This window comes from Crocuta crocuta, unplaced genomic scaffold, assembly GCF_008692635.1.
Source record: "Crocuta crocuta isolate KB4526 unplaced genomic scaffold, BGI_CrCroc_1.0 scaffold141, whole genome shotgun sequence".
Taxonomy (NCBI): Eukaryota; Metazoa; Chordata; class Mammalia; order Carnivora; family Hyaenidae; genus Crocuta; species Crocuta crocuta.
Window position 1 is genome coordinate 5,333,654 of NW_027527951.1, and position 9,522 is coordinate 5,343,175.

Here is a 9,522-nt window from a genome sequence, read left to right on the forward strand (position 1 = left end):
CTATCACAAATGAAATATCTCAAGATTTTGTATCTAAACCTGAAACTCGCAGGAATACTCTTAGTCATCTATTCTCTTGGACCACTTGGATCACTATCAATTGGGGCGCTTACTACAAATGCACATTTCTGGGCCCTGCCAGGTTTACTGAATCAGAATTTCTAAAGAGGACGAAGGAATATAATTTCTTCTATCAACCCAGATGATTCTTTTCTTATACCAACATAATTCTAATTTAGTATTGGGTTNGTCATAACTGTGAGATACATACAAATAAAATCTCTTTTTTTTTAGTGCTATCTATCAAGGACATTGTCTATTTTATTTTTCAGTGTTCTATGGTATCCAAGGAACAAAATCCCTTTCAGATTTCAGAGCTAGATAACAGGTTTTTTCTTCTATGAACTGCTATGCTTTCTTTATTAGACTAGTGTTCGTCAAATTTGGCTAATACCAAAATCGCCTGGGGAAATTTTTAAACATACATGCCTCCCAGACCCCATGTAAGACCCATTCATGAGAATCTCCAGGTGAGAGAGAATCCATGCGATACTAATAATTAACCATGCTTCAAAGACTGTACATGAGATGATGTCTAGATAATTCACCATGTTCACTTTTTGCCTTGACTTCCTGGAAGTTGGTCTTAATGCAATTTTTCTTAAAATTCAGTTCTTTAACATAATTATTCTCTTTTTCTTTCCCCCATTTCATTGCTTGTCTGGTTCAGTATTTTTTAATGAATTTCAACTTCAGAGGAAATAACTTATAATAATACTATCCTTTGGACCAGTACATTCCTTGCGAGGACATTTTAGCCTAAAATAAATCACTTATTGGGATTATAGAGCAAAAGAATCTGGTGGGCTTAAAAGTTTCATCATTCAGGTTGTATGGAAGCTTCATAGGAAATTACTGTTTGAAAGGCACTCTGAAAATCATTATTAAATTCCATGCACATAATTAAGTTCCTGATCCCCTTTCCAATCTCTTTACTAAGGGCACTCTCCAGACTAAATACATTGTTCTTCTTTCTTTTTATTCACCACCTCAAAGATGTAATCCATTTTAGTGGTGTTAACCATTACCATCATGCTGAACAATTTCCAGATGTATGCTTGAGCTTGAACCATTCTCTAAAGCCCCAGGCCTAAATCCTTTGCTAACTGCAGAAACTCTTCATTTGGCTCTCTCCCAAAGGCCACACATCAATGTGAAGAAACTCAATACAATCTACAATTTCATATTCCTGATTACCGCCCTCTCCCAACTCACCCTTTGGGTAAATAGCATCACTATTCTTCCACGTCCCAAGCTGAACTAGTCCTTGATCGCCCAATTCTTTTAATCCCCCTCCACTTAGCAGGACAATATTTATGTTCTAATTTGAGGATGTAGATGCAATCTGAAGACCTAGGAAAATGCCGGTGATTATGAGTGATCTCAGAAGAAGCGATAAATTGCCGAGGAAATAAAAATGCCTTGTTTCACAGGGACAAAACTGGACATTTGTCTTAGACAGTCTCAGGGATCAACCTCTTTCTATTTTCCCCAGTCTCGTCCTCATGCCCCAAATTAAAAGAAACTACTGATTTCTCTGTATGCATTCTATTCCTGTTTCCATTCATCATGGTGGTGGTGGTGGTACCAGTTATGGTATAGTAACAGTATTTGTCCGATCAATTCCTCATCTATAGAAAAGGAATGGTAACAGTACCTAACTCAATCCGTTGTTATGAGTATTAAATATCCATAGTGTTTAGCATAGTGCTTGGTACCCAATAAATACCAGTTGCTGTCATTTTTGTTGTTGTTATTATTAACAGAATATATTTGCATAGTCCTCATGACTATTTCACTTTGATTTATACCAATTAAGCTTCACGAAACACCAAATTTACTCTTTGGTAACATCTTACATAAGATTATGAGATTTTTATAAGATAAAATGCACATTTTTCATCTTGGGAGTTAAAATTTAATAGTTGTAAAAAATCTTAAACAAGTCATTTTGCTGAGCCTCTGTTTCATCATTTGAAATAGGCATAACATTAGGTTCTACGTTGATATGAGGTTAAAATTAATATTATCAGTAGCACTTGGGAGGCTGCAACAAAATATATACATTTTAGTTGTATTCATCCCTGACGTAAGCTTTGTCTGAGAGCACACAGGATGACAAAACAAGAAAACAGGTCCAAAGAATCCTTGGCCACCACCCCAGGACCTTGTGTCTATGAGGCGCTAAGCCCTATACCATTTTTGATGGATCCAAGATACCCACTCAGTTCAACCAGTCACAAACTCCCTGAGGCACAAGACCTAATGTTAGGAGCAGTTTAAGAAAGCATTTTGCACAGAAAGATGCTTTCGTTATTTCACTCTCCTCAGATGAAGGTGATCTCTTGGATGGCCTGCTAGGCAGATGTAATTGCCCATTTGGTTTATGAAGCATCTCCCAAATGTAACAACCTCCCGAGGAACTGCTTACCTACAACCATCTTCCTATCTGTTCCTGAGACCTGGGACCCTCTTGAAAGCACAACAAATTCAAACTAAGACCCCCTTGTCTATCGTGCCTGCTGAGATTATTCCCAAAACCCTTACTATACGCATCTCCACAGCCCTTGACCATTGCCTCAAATACAAGTCACCTCATCCTTTATCATGCTCATTCACTCATGCTCATGCTGCTATTGGGTTTTTCTCCCCCAATCCAACCACTTCCTGCTGTTCCTCTACCTCCAGAACCTTTACACCATGTTCTCTGAAAGACCTGTGGTGGTTCATGTTCTAATTTGCCCAACAGCCCTTCCTCTACACCCTTCAGTAATAAACTCACTTACCCTACCCATGGGGAAAAGTGGGTGACCACAATGGGCCACAAAAATGGACCCGGGGATGATCATGCTACCAAGCCAGACTAGTCTGGGTCTTTTCTTGGGATTATTCTGATGGATCTTCCAAGGGACCATGTTCTCTACCATGTAAATAAAGTCCATGTATAATGGGGAAAAGTGAAGCCAAGCTGAAACAGAAGACAGTAAAAAGGAGATAAGTTGAGAGTCCCGATGAGGTCAAATACCTGGTTCTAGTTTCTAATGTCCACAACAGCACTCCGACTCTCTAAGACTTTTTGTTTTTTTCTTCTTCAATCTGTTAACTTTCAACCCACTAAATCCTCTTTTCAGTCACTTGCAACTAGAAGAGTTATCCATTCCATCATAAATAAGATCCCCTACATCCTCGACTGTTCCATCAAACATTCTCTTCATCAGTTGCTTTGGCTATATCATAGCCCTTCCCTCAAACCACCAATCCCCTTCAGCCCCTTACGTGGGGCTGACAGTCTCCTCCCTCTCCAAACCACTACAGAGCCACCCAACCCCTGGAAAACAAAAACAAAAACAAAAAACAGCAAAAAACAAAAACAAAACCCTGCCCCTTCAGCCATCTTTCTCTCTACCCTTATTGCTATTTGTTCTCCTCCCCCCCATTCATTCATTCCGAAGAGGAATCTGGCTCCCGGTCTTCCTTACACTGCTTCTCCTGATCTCACCACCCCAGCAGGGCAACGTCCACTCACAGATCCGTGACTGCCTTGTCCCTACTGACCTTTCCTCCTTCCTTTCGGGGTGAAAACTGGTGTCCCCTCCTTTGTAAAGTTAATCCTCTATCTATGTTCTCTCTACCACAAAGACCTCAGTCCATCATTGCCATCTCTTCCCATTTCCCCACAGTCGTCAGCCTCTCCCTCTCATCCCTCCTTCTTGTCATCTGAACATGAAAAACTGTTACATCATTCAGAATCTACCGTGGCTCCCTTATTCCTCCTTAGTTACATACCCTGCTTTTTCTTCCTCTTCAAAGCTACATTTCTTGGAAGTATTTACTTTCTTGTTACCAAGAAACAAGTCATCCCATCTTCTATTATGCTCATTCACTCATGCTCATGCTGCTGATAATCTGCATTCACCACTCTCTGGAACTGATCTCTCTTCTACCAGAGAACCTTTGACTCAGGCCCTCAATGTGTTAAATATAGTGAGGTTAAGTACAGTTAAATCGGGTAAATAAGTTAAAGGGGATAAAGTCCACCTTGGGCCCCTGAAGCTTCTAGAGTCATAATCTCATGTCCTAGGCAGATTCATGTTGATTGTGAGATCGAGTCCCGCATTGGACTCTGTGCTGACAGCATGGGCTCTGAGCTTGGGATTCTTTCCTTCTGTCTCTGCCCATCTCTCTAAAACAAACTTTAAAAATGTGCTGTGTTTCTGTGAGGGCTGGAACTATAGTCTGGAAAGGATTAGGTTGGCAATCATTGTTCTCTGGAAGTTCAACATCCTTCTGGTAAGTGAAGTCCCTGGAGGAGTACTTACATGAAACAAGAGTGGGTTTGGCAAACAGATTACTAGCCCTGTGACTTTGGGCAAATGACTTAAGCTCTCTGAGCCCCAGTTTCCCCATTTTTAAATTAAAATAAGAACACCTAGGGTGCCTGGGTGGCTCAGCCAGTTAAGCATCTGACGTCAGCTCAGGTCATGATCTCATGGTTCATGGGTTTGAGCCCGACATTGGGCTCTCTGCTGTCAGTGAAGAGCCCACTTCAGATCCTCTGTCCCCCTCTCTGTCTGCCCTTCCCCCACTCATGCTTGTTCACTCTCTCTCTCAAAAATAAACGTTAAAAAAGTTTAAAAAATAAAATAATAACATCCATTTCACAGGGTTTTTGTGAATGACATAATCTGTGTGAGAGCAAACTCCCTGGAACACAGTAGGCTTGCAACAAATAGTTGCTCATCCTTCATCCTGTTGTCATGGAGGCGGAGCCAAAACGCAACAGTCCCGCTTTCCTTCTCACTCAGTCAGGCACTTTCTTGCATGTTACTTTCACATCATCTCAGGAGTGTTTTCTCATCCCTGTTTAGGTCTTTTACCGCCAAATAGAGATAACCTCTTTGAGGGCAAAGATCATCTTTCTCTTTCTTTCATGTTTCTCAAAACTACAGCAACTCTATGCCAAACATTTTCCTAGATAGATCCAAATCCACATAATCTGCCTTTAGTCCTTTTGTAAATTATTGAAAATATCCTGAGAATCCCAGCAACTGAGGGCCCAAGGTATATTTGCCAAAAAATCACTTACCCAAAATGTGGTTCCTGTACACACTGTAGTCAGCACTGTGCCGAACACGCAATGGCCCCCAGAGTGGGACACACCTGCGCAACCCATCTGCTTAAAAGAAGCCTTAAAAGAAGCCTCCAGAGCCCCAAGGGCCTTGGTAAGACCACTTTCCCCACTACCATAATCCACCCTTGGAGGATTTAGTGGCAGCCACCCCTCCTTATAATCTCCTTAATCCTAAAAAGGAAGTTAAAATTAGAGTAGATTCCCCAGTTCCCTTAAAAGACCATCAGGATAATTCCATCATGCGTAAGAACACTTTCCACCTTGGTACCCTCAGGAAGCAAGCCTCCAGTGTCATCCATCTGTCACCATTTCCCCTTCCCCACATGACCCTGTTTATCCCCTTAGTGACTTAAACTAAAGGCCACCCCCGCCCAGCCCTTAAACCCTTCTACTTTATCCCCTAGGACCCCAGCTGTGTCGCCTGCCAAATCCTCCACACTTTCCACCACTTTCTGAATATTCTTTTCACCCTCTTATGCAGAAACCTGCCTACAGCTCTAACTGAAAACTGAAACCTGCTTTCCTTAGTGCCTTGTCAAGGGGTGGCTGTTTTTTCCCTCCGCCGCCTCACGTACCACAGAACCCAGGGGTGGAGTGGGTGTTTTTCATGATCCTTATGGCTGATGACAGTTTTCCTCCCTCGCTCAAAAGCCCCAACTCTTCTGGAAGCCCTTGCCCTCCAATTGTACCACCCACTGTCCGCCTGTGGCAATCATCTGCTAAGCTCTCTGACTCCATTCATGTCAGACGTTAGCACCTGGCTCATTCCCTGGCTCCCTTCCGATTCTGCTCCTTCACTCATGCTTGGTGACTGAACATCCATGCAAAGTGTGTGTCAAGCACCCTTGCCTCCTGGTGCCTTGACTTCTCACTTCCAAGGCACTCCTCCTACATCCAGCTCAGCACCCTCTCGCTTCATCACACCCTTACCATCTCACGGCCAGTGAGTGCACATCTGAACTCACTCCCTGCTTCCCACCCCCTGACTACTTCCTTCCTGGCCAACCAGTCCCACTCCACCTGTCTTCCACCGGATGGGTACCCCCATTCAGAGGTCCTAGCACTATTTTCCTGTCCTCTGCATCTGACAGAAGACTGGCAAGGAATAGATGGCATGTTTAGAAGGGTTTAACTGCTGAGAGTTGAATGAAGGACCTGTTCACGGAGGAGTGTGCAGGTGGAGGAAAGTAACAAGACATAGGGAAGCTTCTGGGGATAAGGATATGGGAAGCCATTACCACCAACAGCCTGAGGAGACCAAGGAGAGAATAAGCTCACTGAGCTCAGGGAGAGCTGGCACAGTGAGAGAAAGGCTACCTGATTGGGTTGTGGTCACAGGACAACACAGCCACCCCAGAAACAGTGAGGCAAGGAGAAATCAAGGGACCATAAGTCCCCAAAACTCTCCTCTGATTTTTGGCCAGTGCCTTACCTCAGCCAAAGTCAACTAGGAATCACAAAGAGCACAAGAAAGCCTCGGGGATGCAGTCTGCAGAAGTTTGCCTTTCACAGCAGTAAGGGGTGGACTGTAGGCTGGAGGGCGCCAGAAGACAGGAGCACGACCACCCCTCACACCGTTCACTTCACGAGCCCTGCCTGCATCTACATGCATCCTCAGCACCCTCGCCCCACTGTCATGCTGGCCTTGCAAGCCCCAGCCCTCTGCCTTCTCCACACCTGTTTCCAAGCAGGGGGAGACCGGTGTGTGACTCTGCTTACAAGTTTCACTCAGAATTTATGTCTACAAGTCTCCAGAAGGTTCTGTCATCTGGTGATGTTCCCCTAATCCATTCACCCTCCCAGTTTTACCCCATTCTCTCCTCAAAATTCATTGTACTATCCACACTCCTGATGATTTCATTTCATATTTTACTGAGAAAACAGAAGAGATCAGAAGACAACTTGATCTAGGGGCGCCTGGGTGGCTCAGTCGGTTAAGCGTCCGACTTTGGCTCAGGGCATGATCTCACGATTTGTGGGTTCAAGCCCTGCGTCAGGCTCTGGGCTGACAGCTACCTCAGAGCCTGGAGCCTGCTTCAGATTCTGTGTGTGTGTGTCTCTCTCTCTGACCCTCCTCTGCTCATGCTGTCTCTCTCTCTCTCTCTCTCTCTCTCTCAGAACTTGATCTTGACAAGTTGATCTTGCCACCATCAGCATTTCCATAAACTCCACTCTCCCTCTAGTTACTCTGGGTGGTGGGTGCTGCACTTACACCCCAGGTGCCGTCATCTTAGGAGTGAGCGGAGGGCGCCCCAAGTCCCTGACACAGCAGTGGTGGGACCCCCGCCCCGTTTCTGCCCAGCGTGCCGGTGCTCTCCACTGGGCTGGCTGGAACCTGCTCAGACTATACCCTCATCTGAGGATCTTCCTGCCTGCTTGCTCCTCCTTCCTTCCTGCCTCACGCGTCAGGCCTGCACTGTGATCTGCAGGCCTTCCCTACCGACTTCTTTCCCCTTTAGTTTTCACAAATGTTATTGCCAATAAATCTCTTATGCTTCTAACTCTGTCTTGGCATGTTTCCTGGATGACCCACACTGATGCAATCAGACAGCCTCTGTCTTGCCATACGCAATGGTCATCTCAAGTCCTATGGCTGCCCAGAGTATGATAGGTTTATGAAACTGAAAGACCAATGAACATTTTCCCATAAAAGAGTGAGAAATAATTAAAAATTTTAAGGCTTGAAAGCATCTATTTAATTTAAAAACTCACTTTAGTGGAACAATTAGTTTCCAAATGACCAAGAATATTTCTATTGCCCCCTGCACCAAGCAAGTCTTAAAAACCCCATCACACTGGTGCTTGTTTATTGTCTTCCATTCCAGGTACAGGTCTCGCCCGCCCCTCCCCGCTGTGGGAAAGCAGACCGTTCCTTTGAAACCTTTTGTAGAAATGGCATAGGGCAAAGAAGCAATTACCATTAATGTATACGGAATTTTTTTTAGCATCCCCAGACCCAAAAAATAACCTCTCTTAGGCTTTTCTGATACCCTAGGACACGTCTTGCTAACAGATGTACAAAATAAATTGAGATAAAGCACAGATGCTCCTAGCCGTAGTTTAAAGCGGCTTGCTGCCGAGATGCTGAGTGTAGCTCCCCGGGGAAGGTCCAGGCGAAGGAGCTTGGCAGAGCCACTCTCGCTGCTTGGGATGCACACGACCTCTGTAACCACTGGCTGCAAAACACATGCTGAGCACTATTCTTGCTTTTTGCCCTTTTGAGAAAATCCTCCTTTGGATTTATTTTTGTTGTCAAAAACAAGTACTGAAATAGATCTTTCATAAAGGTAAATGGTGTAACGTGAGCTTTTGAAAAGCAGGGGATACCTGTATGTGAGCGTCAGAAACAAAGACTAAATTCTGTCTTGTTCACAGTTATATCCCTAGTACTCAGCATTTACTTAATGCATCGCAAGTGCAATTTATTATGTATTTATTTATTTAGAAAATGTTCATTTTCTGTCAACCTTATTTCCATTTTGTTTGCCTTTGTGGAGGAGCAGCTTAAGACCCACTCCGTGGCTGTTCCTACCCATTCAGTGGCCGGAACAATACACACCGGCCTTCAGTGGCAGGCTGAGCGCTCCAGTCTTCCAGGCACAGGGGGCACGTGCTACGCCTTCAGAGCAGTCTGCGACATCAGGTTGAGGGCCGGTGAGCACAGGGGCTGGAGCAGTCCATCCACCCTGAAATTCCTCCTTGGTCACAGCCTTCTCGGCAGCATCCTGCTCTTCCTTTTCGATCTCCTCAGGGTCTCTGTAGAGGTAGAGATGGGGCATGACCTCCCATGAGTTCATGGGAAATGGTGCCACGCACATGCAGAACTTCCTGCACCGGCATCCATCACATCAGACCCACTGAGTGAGCTCCCTTGTTGCAAAGCATGGCAATGTCCACGGAGCTCAAGGGAGAGTTTGTGTTACACAGGGTGATGAGGGGAGTTAACATAAGATGCCTCTGTGAGAGGCTGGTGTTCAGCCCTGGAATCCGTAACCACCACAAGTCTTGGCTCCTGGAAGGCTCCCTAGATCCTGTTAGTGAAGGTCCCGGGAGTGGGGTGGCCGGCAGTAGGAATGGCTCCAGTAGCAGCAGCAAACTTCAGCACAGCTCGCTGGCCAGGATTCCGGGATGATAGGTCACTGACATGAGCCATTTTCAGCAGCAACAATGGCACAAGCTGCCAGCAGAAGCATCTCCCAGGTTCTGGGAGTTTTGTAGAAGTACTGTTCCATCTGGAAGTCAAGGTCAGTACCACATAAGTGGGTTGCTGCTGCCAGGAATTTGAGGACACCCTCCTCCTTCGTTTGTAGGACATCAAGGGCTGCAGACAT

General features: G+C 45.0%; 1 pseudogene; it reads right to left on the reverse strand.

Moving 5' to 3' along the window:
* Nucleotides 1-8,719: 8,719 nt before the first annotated feature.
* On the reverse strand, nucleotides 8,720-9,522 carry LOC144221994 (small ribosomal subunit protein uS2 pseudogene; annotated as a pseudogene).